The sequence below is a fragment of the Triturus cristatus genome, chromosome 4_1 (assembly GCF_964204655.1).
Source record: "Triturus cristatus chromosome 4_1, aTriCri1.1, whole genome shotgun sequence".
Classification (NCBI taxonomy): domain Eukaryota; kingdom Metazoa; phylum Chordata; class Amphibia; order Caudata; family Salamandridae; genus Triturus; species Triturus cristatus.
In genome coordinates, this window is record NC_140585.1 from 60,147,764 (window position 1) to 60,160,518 (window position 12,755).

Here is a 12,755-nt window from a genome sequence, read left to right on the forward strand (position 1 = left end):
CTTCAATGGAGCAAGTCGCGGTTGGAATTTTAAAATTTTAGGGTACTTCGGGAGAGTCTACAAGCAAGTCACTTACAGGGTAATTAGTTCTAGAGCCAACACACACAGGAGCACCGGAGTGCATGAGTTACCTCACCCAGGGAAGCCGGGTGCATAGGTGTCTTTTGGTGTCGGGTCGCAGCGTCGTTTTCAATGGGAGCCAAAGAAGACTTGCTACTTGTGAAGACAGGAGAAGTGTCCGGTGGAATCAAAGGATGGATTCAGAAGAAAGAAGACCTGAAAGCAGAGCAGACAGTGTTCAAAGTCACTTGCCAGTGAGCCGGACCCAAGAAGATGGATGCCCACAGTCGTCGGGTGATTTCAGGTGGTCACGGGTGTCTTGACTCTTCAGCCACGAGGTCCAGGAGGTGTCGACGACAACCACGAGCTGGATTCGGCGTGTCCTACGAAGTCTGCAGCTTACTGAGGTATCGTAAAACGGATTGGAGCCAACAAGCCTTGGTAACAGCAAGTCTCGTGGAAAGTGAAGAAAGTCAGCGGTGCAGACCAGCAAGGTCTGAGGGACTCACCCAGCAAGGGTAAGTCAGGGCAGGCCTGGAGCAACTGATGGAGCAGGGTTTTTACTTTAAAACCGAATACCTGTTTCATTTTCGCATGTTATAACTAAAAGTACTACTGATTAATTATTAAGTATTAAAAGTTTGTCAAATGTTGACTAATCAACCCTATTAACCAGAGAATTACACGTGGGAATGCTATTGCATGGCTACAATAATAAGTGAACTAAGTTGGTGAGCAAACTGACAGAAATCAATGTTGCTTATGTGATGTTATGGTGTTTGCGCTTTAAAATTAATATGCATTAATGGCTTTTGATGTCGCAAATGGCTAGAGAAATACACACACATTAGGGTATTAGCAGGGGAATAACACTGTATAATCATTTCCGTGCAGTAATTCTGTTCTATGTTTATTTTTTGCTTAAGTTGTCCAATGTGGCCTATCTGAAAATGGCTACCATCTACAGCCTGCACTCGAGTAGATGGAAATTTACAAAAAAGGCTTCGCTCTGCCTGTGACCTTGCACCTCCGATGAACTGAAAAGCCATAAGCATGATGACAAGTCCGGGACATCTGCCAAAAGCCCCTGGAAGACGGAAAAGTTGCAAAAGTTGAAATATTGACTACACGAACTTGTCATGGACCCACTATTGAAACAAATTCACCTAGTAGAGACATCCGTAAAAGTATCGAATTAGTCATGGACGTTCAATTCTGCTATTCATTATTTGGGACAATCTATGCGTGAGAAAATCTCGCATACTATCGAAAAAGTACCAAGATGACATTATTTCCGCCATTCATCCGTTCTGAATAAAGAAATGTAACTTTATAGAATGTAAATTTCAGTATAAATAATAGTAGACTAGAGAGGTCTAGCGCCACTTCTTCCCGAGCTGATGATGCGAGGTCCCTATGCTGACGGAGAGGACGACGAATCTACATGACGGCAGAAAACTCTAATTCTTCTACAGAGGACCGGTTCTGACTTAGGATCTGACATTTAGACAGAATAGGTAAATATGAGAGAAATGAATTCTGCATTTAATTGGCTTTTCTTACAATTTTAGATAAATGAACAATCTGTTTGAATTTCTGTCTCGGGTGGTTATTTCTGGTCATGTGCATTGATTTATTGTGTATTCTTTGAAATGTATTTTGCTAGATTTACAAGCAACTAGCTGGTCGCATTGACCTCAAAGTACAGGCAGATTGGATAAGGTTCTTGTGAAAGCGTTTTCTCCTTTACAGGGCACGGATAGAATGATTTAGGATGAATGTTGGTGTAATGGGCCCCACCAGCGTGTGATGTGTATATGCGTGTGTGACTGTGAAATCATTCCGTCCGTGGAAGTAGAGGGGATTCGGAAGCTCTGATCTGCACCAGTTTCTTGGTAGCAGAATGATGGTTAACTTTTGTCTTGATCTGGCGAAAATGCGTGTATATAGGCTTGTTGATTATTGATTGATATTTGTACTAATACTATATGTTGAAGTCGTGTTGAGTTCTATGTATTGTGAACGCTTTCTGGGATGTAGGGAGTCGGTGACAGTTCCGTACTAGAGCAGAGGGAGTGTTGCTCTCGGAAAAAGGCGGGATTGTTGGCCCTGTATGCAGATAGGGAAAACGTGTGACAATTGAAGTTGCGCGTCGCATTGTCTGGGTTCGAAGAGGTAGCATCGCCGTGTGTTGCCATTAGAAATGTATTTCTGTGTGAGAGAAGTGTGTATGATAGCGAAGGTTATCTGTGAAACTCTGGTCTTAGGTCCCAGGGTTCCGTAAGGGATTCCGTTAAAGCTTACCGCTGGAGAAGTAATAGGTATTCTCGGAGCTTGTTAGAAGGACAGGGCAGAGGTAAGCGCTGCTTTGTTAACATGTGATATAATTCTGTAGTAGGACAGACTGTTCGCTGTTCTCGGGAAAGACAGAATTCTGTGTGAATGTACTACATTTTCTGGTGTGTAAGTGCGTGTATTAGAAGGCATTCTGGTTAATTGTGAGACTCTTAGGAACATTCCGGAGGGAAACAGTTCATTAATGCTTGTTAGAAGGGTAAAGTAGAGGAATGTGCTACTTTATCAACGGAAGTAACGATTCTGTAGTAGGGCAGAGGTAAGCGCTGCTCTCGGGAAAGGCAGAATTCTCGTGGGAAAGGTCTTTTTGCTGTTCTGTGGCTAGCGAAGCAGACAATGGAGATATTTGTATGTTGTAACTAAAGGATTCGTAGAAATTGAAACAAAATCTACCAAGTAGTCTTGTAAAGGAGGGGTAGACGAGAGACAGGAGACAGGAGCAGAAGCGACTGCAGCGACTGCTGACGTCAGGGAGACCGCGCTGTGATTGGACAGTGGGTTAGAACAGTGGAAGCACGGTGATTGGTGTGCTAGTGTGAGTCGCGCTGGGATTTGCGGACTGAGTAAGTGACGTAGGCGCTCCAGGATTGGTGCGTTAGTGTGAGTCGCGCTGCAATTGGACAAGAGATCGTACAGTTGCAGGAAGAGAAAACAGCTAGTGGAAAATAAGAAAGATGTATTACCACGCTCAGCAAAAGAAGAAAAAATCCTTGTTTAGTAAAATGAAGAATTGGTTTGACAAGGATAAAGACATAGTGACAAGGGAAGGACAGTTATTGCCTCCGATAAGAACCCCGGCATCCTTCATGGTTGCAAAATATGGGTATCATACCTGTATTTGGTTAGATAACTGGGTGAAGTACACTAAGGACGATGGAGTGTTAGCATTCCCGGAACACTGTTCATTTAATCTGGCCATATTGAGAAACCTACGGGAACAGATGATGAATCTAGAGCCTCGGCCTAGGCCGACGCAGTTTGAGGCATTAACTGAATGGGAAGACGAAATGCATGAGCGGGAAAAGCAGAGGAGTGGAGGTAACTATAGGTACATGTTTGGGGGGAAATATGATCGCGAAACCCATCAGGACCGAATGAGACGATGGCGTGATGCCAGCATGACCGAGGGATTATATCCTGTAAGAACGGCAGAGGAATCAGGAGGGAGAAAGTGTACCGAGAAAGAACATAATGTAGAACCCAGGAGATATGGGGCAAATGAGTCTGATGATGATGTCTTAGAGGACATACTCTATAAAAGACCACCCCCGTATAGACGAGAACCAGAGGTAGGGACAGCAGTGACCCCGATGAGAGACACCTTCCGGATTATTAAAACAGAGGGTACCACCCCTGGGTTGAAAAGCAGTTGTTCTCTGGCGGAAAGAGAAAGAGAGAGAGATAGAGAGAGAGAGAGAGATAGAGAAAGAGAGAGAGAAAGAACTAGAGAAAGAGAGAGAGAGATAGAGAGAGAGAATGAACTTGAGGATGAAAAGACCAGAGAACTAGCAAGAACTACCTTTGAACTGACCGAGAAAATCAGAGAATTGACTAAAAATCTTGAGGCAGTTACAGTGCCTGTGACAATAGGCCCGGTTATGCCGATTTTTGACAAGCAGAGGACGGGTGAGAATGGATTGACGGTACCATATATGGGCAATAGATTGATTGTTCCTCCGGAGCAGGCAGAAATGAGAGCAGGAGAAACCCAGTGGAGAGCAGGAGAAAATCAGTGGAGACATACCATATGCGGAGGAGAATTGAGTGTGCAGACTAACTCAAGTTTGAATTCTGGATGTATGGAAGGGAACAGAGGATCAATTTTAGAACCGCAAAGAGTGACAGAACCAGGGGGTGCAGAAAAATCTGTGATAACTGCTGAAGATTTGAATGATTGGCTGAAAACATTACAGAAAAAGGAGAAAGAGTCACAGGGAATTGATGTAGCTAGGCTACGTATGGAAATGGAAGAGTTGATAGTAGGAACCATACCTACAGAAACGCTGAAGGATTATCAGGAAGGGGAGATCCTCTTCCTGTGTAAGAGTATCACATGGAGAGCAAAGAACATACACGACAGGTTGAAAGGAATAGCCAGTGAATTGGGAATTGACATGGATAAGGTGAAAGCTTTACAAAAGCCTTACCGAGTGGATTTTTCAGACAAGGATATTGAGAATCTGAACAATGCAGGCCGAACAGGACAGATTAAGGAAATGATTGCCTTGCTGAAGAAATGGGGAGATGTAGAAAGATGGAAAGACATATGGTATCGAAAGCGAGAGGATGGGGCAGATAGAACTTACTCGGCATTTCCCCTGAAAGAAAAAGAGAAGACAGTGACAGCTTACCCCATGAGAGAGATTCCAGGAGGTGGGTATGTACATGTCCCATGGACCAGACAGGATATTTTATCATTTACGAATGATTTCCCTTGACTAAGGGAAAAGCCCGTTGAGTGGTACAGACAGGTCGACAGATTTGTAAAGCTGTCAAAAGTACTGTGGATTGACTTGAATAGTCTGTTTGATATAATTGTACCAGCAGATTTGTGGGCAGAATGTAAAATAGTCATAGATTGGCCCACTAAGGAATACCCGAGAGATCCAAAAACAGGAGCTCCAGACCCGGAGGTCATGAAGAAGTACAAGCAGGTTATGGCCTTCCTGAAAAATAAAGTACCCCCCAAGGAGACAGATTGGGTTAAAATAGATCGAACACATCAAGAATTGAAAGAATCAGTCCATGCTTACTATGAAAGACTGATACTAGCTTTTAAACAGTTCAGTGGAGATGAACACCTGGGTGACAAGGATCTGAGTCATTTTGTGTATAGATTTGTGTACGGTTTGCGGCCTGAAATCAGTGAAATGATACGGCAGCACACCGTAGACTGGCAGAGTAAGAAGATTGATGAGATTCTGAGACATGCAAAATACTTCAGTGATGAGATTGAGGCAAAGCAGAGGAAACTAAAAGAAAAGGCAATGTGGGCACAGGTGAAAGTTGCAGAAAGACAGGAAGCTCAGCTGGTTGAACAGGCAAATAACCCAGGAAATAAGCCCAGGTTTGGTCCGGGAAAAGGAAAGGGAAATATTGAGGAAGCCAAGAAAAGGTTTCCCTGCCACAACTGTGGAAAATTCGGGCACTGGAAATCCGAGTGTAAGAATCCACCGTCTACTAATGAAGATAATCCATCATTGAATTCACAGGTGCAGAGTGAGGGGTGTGGTCAGCATCGGCAACAGCAGAAGGCTGATAAGCAGTAGAATCAGGTGCCAAAACCACCCTTGCCACAAAGAAGAGGATCTCAGAAGTACAGCCAAGAGTCGTGATTCTACGATGAAGAGCAGGTAATCAAACCAAAACGCGCAAGCGCAGTTTCTCAGTACTGGCTGAAGAATGAGGGAAGTGACTCCGAGGGAGACTTCTGACGTTGCCGAAGAGAGGAAGAGGAGTGCGTACTTGGCGCAACTCTAGAAATAGACCAGGCAGGGCCTTTTGTAGATGGAAAAATTAATGGTGAAAGTGTCACTTTTCTAGTTGACACAGGGGCCACGAGATCAACTGTCAGGTCAGCTGATATAAAGAATCTTCCTCTCTCGGACGAAGCAATCCAAGTGGTTGGTGTGTCCAACACACAGATAAAGACTTTACTTACTGAACCAGTAAGGGTTAGAATAGGGAAATTTTCAGACATGCACCGATACCGATTCGTGGTGTGTGACACGAGTCCTGTAAACTTGCTAGGCAGGGGTCTGCTGTGCAAGATGAATTGCACTATTTTCTGTACTCCAGATGGAATAACCTTTAAGACACCTGATGAGGATGTTCTATACAGAATGACCATGGATAACAGAGAATGTGAGGCTTTGGGAACATATGCAATATTTAATCCAGATGCATTACCCCCAGAGTTGAAACAGACAGTGAAAGCAGCAGTTTGGGATTTTACTGGAGAAGATGTGGGTCTGATGAGAAATTTAGATCCAGTAAAGATTACTGTAAAAGAGGGAGTGGTTTACCCAAACATACCGCAATACAGATTGACACCTGAAATAATTGAAGGAATAACACCCTTAATTGAAAAAATGATCCAGCAAGGGGTGTTAAGAGAAATATTGAGCAGCCCATGCACTTCACCAATAATGGGACTGAAGAAACCTAATGGAAAGTTCAGAATAGTACAGGATTTGAGGAAAATTAACAAGATTGTTGTACCATGTTGTCCTATTGTGCCAAATCCATCAGTGATTTTGTATCAGACTCCTCATGATGCAGAGTGGTATACGGTAATTGATTTGTGTCATGCTTTCTTTTCAATCCCATTGCATCATGACAGCCAGCCAATGTTTTCTTTTAGATTTGGAGAACGGATTTTGGCATGGTGCCGAATTCCACAGGGGTATACAGAGAGCCCTTCAATATTTAATCAGTTGTTAAAGAAATCTCTGGAAAGTATGACAATGCCTGAAAATTCGGTCCTGGTCCAATATATTGATGACCTACTTGTGGCATCAAAAACACGTGAAGCTTGTGAAGTAGACACCATTGCATTACTGAATCACTTGGCAGATGGAGGATTAAAAGTATCTCCAGCCAAATTGCAGTTCTGTAAGAAAGAAGTCCAGTATCTGGGACATAATATTGAGAAAGGCCTGAGAAAAGTGACCATTGACAGGATCAAAATCATTAGAGGAATGAGAGCCCCAATGACACAAAGAGAGGTGAGAATGTTCCTAGGAATGGTGGGTTACTGTCGTCAGTGGATAAGTAATTTTTCTCTGATTGCCAAACCATTGATTAAATTGACCAAAAGTGAGGTGAAAGATCCATTAGAACTAAACCCAGAAGGAATGGCTGCATTCAGAGAGTTAAAAGACAGACTTTGTGAAGCTCCTGCCCTAGGAATGCCTGATTATGAAAAGGAATTTGAGCTGTACTGTAGTGAGAGAAATGGATGTGCACTTTCAGTGTTAATCCAGAAACATGGACGTCTGAGGAGGCCAATTGCCTATTTCTGAGCAACTCTTGACCCAGTAGCTGTGGGTTTGCCAGGTTGCCTGAAAGCAGTAGCTGCTACCTGCAAAAGATGTAGTGTGCAAAGTCTCAGAAGTGGTGGAAGCATCACCCTTGACAGGAGTTAATTCAGCTCAGGTGGCAGAATTGGTGGCACTGACAAAAGCATGCAAGATTGGGAGAAGTGTGAGAGTGACTGTGATGACTGACAGCCAGTATGGCTTCGGAGTTGTCCATGATTTTGGCCAGCTATGGCTACAAAGAGGTTTCCTGACCTCAAGTGGAACTCCCATAAAGAATGCTGAAGTGGTTGGAAAACTGCTAGAGGCGATACAGCTGCCTAAAGAACTAGCAGTTGTAAAATGTGCTGCTCATGGTCATGGTGATGATTTTGTAACTGTGGGAAACAAGTTCGCCAATGACATAGCACAATTTTGTGCAAGAAACAATCACTCAATTAACAGAAGTAAAGAACGGGAAATGTCTTCTTGTTCCTTAACCCCTTCGGTGCTCATGACGGAATGGTTCCGTCATGACCCACGGTTGAGCTGTGCTCATGACGGAACCATTCCGTCATGACCACGCCCGCGCAAGATTCCGTCAGCACAGCGGCGGAATCTGCGCAGCATCGAAGGGGTTAATGTTTACTAATGAAGTAGGAACATGGGAGGAAGTAAAACAGCTGCAGGATGAGGCAGAAGATGAAGAAATGAGAGATTGGGTGAAAGCAGGTTGTGCACCTAGAGAAAAAGATCATGTGTGGGTCTATAGGGATGGAAGACCAGTCATGCGAAACAGCATGTTGTCAACAATGGCAAGGATGTATCATGGCCAAGGACACCTGGGGAGGGATGCTATGATAAGAGCCTTTAAGCAAACCTGGTACAGTTCAAAGTTTAGACTGATAGCAGAAAGTCTCTGCCAGAGATGTTTAATATGTCAGCAATTCAATCCTGGAAAGAAAACAGTGGTGAGCCTAGGAACAATAGGCAGGGAGGGAGGACCCTTCACAAGAATGCCGATAGACTTCATTGAAATGCCCCCAGTCAACAGATTGAGGTATGTCCTGGTGGTGGTCTGTTTGTTCTCTAGGTGGGTGGAGGCATATCCAACAAGAAGAAATGATGGGATAACAGTGGCCAAATTACTGTTAAGAGAGTTCATCCCAAGGTACGGGTTCCCAGTAACCATTGAATCAGACAGAGGAGGACATTTTTATAATGAAATAATGGGTCTAATTTGTGAAGCATTAAGTGTACAGCAGAAGCTGCATAGTGTTTACAGACCAGAGGCTTCTGGTGTAGTTGAGCAGATAAATGGTACCATCAAAAACAGAATTGGCAAAATGTGCTTAGCCACAGGAATGAAATGGCCCGATGTCTTGCCTCTAGTCCTGATGACCATTAGGTCTACTCCAGACAGAACAACAGGTTTGAGTCCACATGAAATTATCATGGGACGTGCTATGAGGCATGCATATGTACCAGTGAACAAGCTGATGACTATAACTGATGACATGATTTTGGATTACTGCAAAGGCCTGGCTGACGCAGTTCATTCTGTGTTTCACCAGGTTGGAGAAGACGCCACCACACTTGAAAAGAAACCAGCCCATGATCTAAGCCCAGGGGACTGGGTGAGGATAAAAGTCCACAGAAGAAGGAATTGCCTGGTTCCAAGGTGGGGAAGGCCAAGACAAGTCATTTTGACCACAACGACTGCTGTGAAGTGTGCTGGTGTGAAAAATTGGATACATGCAAGTCACACACTGAGAGTTCCAAATCCGAGAGATGGTACTGGAAAAGAATACTTTGAAGAATCAGATTCCAGTGATGATGCAGACAGTGAGGCAGTAAGAAGGAAAAAGAATCCTGAAAGTGGGGAAAGTGAGTCGAGAGAAATTTTCATCCCACCAGAAGAGATTCTGAAGAGAACAGTGCAAACTGTAGAAGCAAGTTCAGACTCAGAGGAATTGCCTGAGGTTCCAATTGACAGTGACCAACACAAAAAGAAAGAAAGGAAAGAAAAGAACATTCCAACAGAAGAGACACCTGAATCACATGAGGAAGTTGGACAAGTTCCACCTGAGATAAATATTGAAGGAAAAGGGACAGAAAAAGACAGTGAGGGACAGATTGCGGAAAAACCCAGAGGAGGTGTAGGGAACATCAACAACAAGTTAGGTGAAGGGACAAGTATACAGCAAGAAGATTGCGTGTCGGAGACCCGAGGAGGGACAGAAGTAGGGGGTGCAGAAAAATCTGTGATAACTGCTGAAGATTTGAATGATTGGCTGAAAACATTACAGAAAAAGGAGAAAGAGTCACAGGGAATTGATGTAGCTAGGCTACGTATGGAAATGGAAGAGTTGATAGTAGGAACCATACCTACAGAAACGCTGAAGGATTATCAGGAAGGGGAGATCCTCTTCCTGTGTAAGAGTATCACATGGAGAGCAAAGAACATACACGACAGGTTGAAAGGAATAGCCAGTGAATTGGGAATTGACATGGATAAGGTGAAAGCTTTACAAAAGCCTTACCGAGTGGATTTTTCAGACAAGGATATTGAGAATCTGAACAATGCAGGCCGAACAGGACAGATTAAGGAAATGATTGCCTTGCTGAAGAAATGGGGAGATGTAGAAAGATGGAAAGACAGATGGTATCGAAAGCGAGAGGATGGGGCAGATAGAACTTACTCGGCATTTCCCCTGAAAGAAAAAGAGAAGACAGTGACAGCTTACCCCATGAGAGAGATTCCAGGAGGTGGGTATGTACATGTCCCATGGACCAGACAGGATATTTTATCATTTACGAATGATTTCCCTCGACTAAGGGAAAAGCCCGTTGAGTGGTACAGACAGGTCGACAGATTTGTAAAGCTGTCAAAAGTACTGTGGATTGACTTGAATAGTCTGTTTGATATAATTGTACCAGCAGATTTGTGGGCAGAATGTAAAATAGTCATAGATTGGCCCACTAAGGAATACCCGAGAGATCCAAAAACAGGAGCTCCAGACCCGGAGGTCATGAAGAAGTACAAGCAGGTTATGGCCTTCCTGAAAAATAAAGTACCCCCCAAGGAGACAGATTGGGTTAAAATAGATCAAACACATCAAGAATTGAAAGAATCAGTCCATGCTTACTATGAAAGACTGATACTAGCTTTTAAACAGTTCAGTGGAGATGAACACCTGGGTGACAAGGATCTGAGTCATTTTGTGTATAGATTTGTGTACGGTTTGCGGCCTGAAATCAGTGAAATGATACGGCAGCACACCGTAGACTGGCAGAGTAAGAAGATTGATGAGATTCTGAGACATGCAAAATACTTCAGTGATGAGATTGAGGCAAAGCAGAGGAAACTAAAAGAAAAGGCAATGTGGGCACAGGTGAAAGTTGCAGAAAGACAGGAAGCTCAGCTGGTTGAACAGGCAAATAACCCAGGAAATAAGCCCAGGTTTGGTCCGGGAAAAGGAAAGGGAAATATTGAGGAAGCCAAGAAAAGGTTTCCCTGCCACAACTGTGGAAAATTGGGGCACTGGAAATCCGAGTGTAAGAATCCACCGTCTACTAATGAAGATAATCCATCATTGAATTCACAGGTGCAGAGTGAGGGGTGTGGTCAGCATCGGCAACAGCAGAAGGCTGATAAGCAGTAGAATCAGGTGCCAAAACCACCCTTGCCACAAAGAAGAGGATCTCAGAAGTACAGCCAAGATTCGTGATTCTACGATGAAGAGCAGGTAATCAAACCAAAACGCGCAAGCGCAGTTTCTCAGTACTGGCTGAAGAATGAGGGAAGTGACTCCGAGGGAGACTTCTGACGTTGCCGAAGAGAGGAAGAGGAGTGCGTACTTGGCGCAACTCTAGAAATAGACCAGGCAGGGCCTTTTGTAGATGGAAAAATTAATGGTGAAAGTGTCACTTTTCTAGTTGACACAGGGGCCACGAGATCAACTGTCAGGTCAGCTGATATAAAGAATCTTCCTCTCTCGGACGAAGCAATCCAAGTGGTTGGTGTGTCCAACACACAGATAAAGACTTTACTTACTGAACCAGTAAGGGTTAGAATAGGGAAATTTTCAGACATGCACCGATACCGATTCGTGGTGTGTGACACGAGTCCTGTAAACTTGCTAGGCAGGGGTCTGCTGTGCAAGATGAATTGCACTATTTTCTGTACTCCAGATGGAATAACCTTTAAGACACCTGATGAGGATGTTCTATACAGAATGACCATGGATAACAGAGAATGTGAGGCTTTGGGAACATATGCAATATTTAATCCAGATGCATTACCCCCAGAGTTGAAACAGACAGTGAAAGCAGCAGTTTGGGATTTTACTGGAGAAGATGTGGGTCTGATGAGAAATTTAGATCCAGTAAAGATTACTGTAAAAGAGGGAGTGGTTTACCCAAACATACCGCAATACAGATTGACACCTGAAATAATTGAAGGAATAACACCCTTAATTGAAAAAATGATCCAGCAAGGGGTGTTAAGAGAAATATTGAGCAGCCCATGCACTTCACCAATAATGGGACTGAAGAAACCTAATGGAAAGTTCAGAATAGTACAGGATTTGAGGAAAATTAACAAGATTGTTGTACCATGTTGTCCTATTGTGCCAAATCCATCAGTGATTTTGTATCAGACTCCTCATGATGCAGAGTGGTATACGGTAATTGATTTGTGTCATGCTTTCTTTTCAATCCCATTGCATCATGACAGCCAGCCAATATTTTCTTTTAGATTTGGAGAACGGATTTTGGCATGGTGCCGAATTCCACAGGGGTATACAGAGAGCCCTTCAATATTTAATCAGTTGTTAAAGAAATCTCTGGAAAGTATGACAATGCCTGAAAATTCGGTCCTGGTCCAATATATTGATGACCTACTTGTGGCATCAAAAACACGTGAAGCTTGTGAAGTAGACACCATTGCATTACTGAATCACTTGGCAGATGGAGGATTAAAAGTATCTCCAGCCAAATTGCAGTTCTGTAAGAAAGAAGTCCAGTATCTGGGACATAATATTGAGAAAGGCCTGAGAAAAGTGACCATTGACAGGATCAAAATCATTAGAGGAATGAGAGCCCCAATGACACAAAGAGAGGTGAGAATGTTCCTAGGAATGGTGGGTTACTGTCGTCAGTGGATAAGTAATTTTTCTCTGATTGCCAAACCATTGATTAAATTGACCAAAAGTGAGGTGAAAGATCCATTAGAACTAAACCCAGAAGGAATGGCTGCATTCAGAGAGTTAAAAGACAGACTTTGTGAAGCTCCTGCCCTAGGAATGCCTGATTATGAAA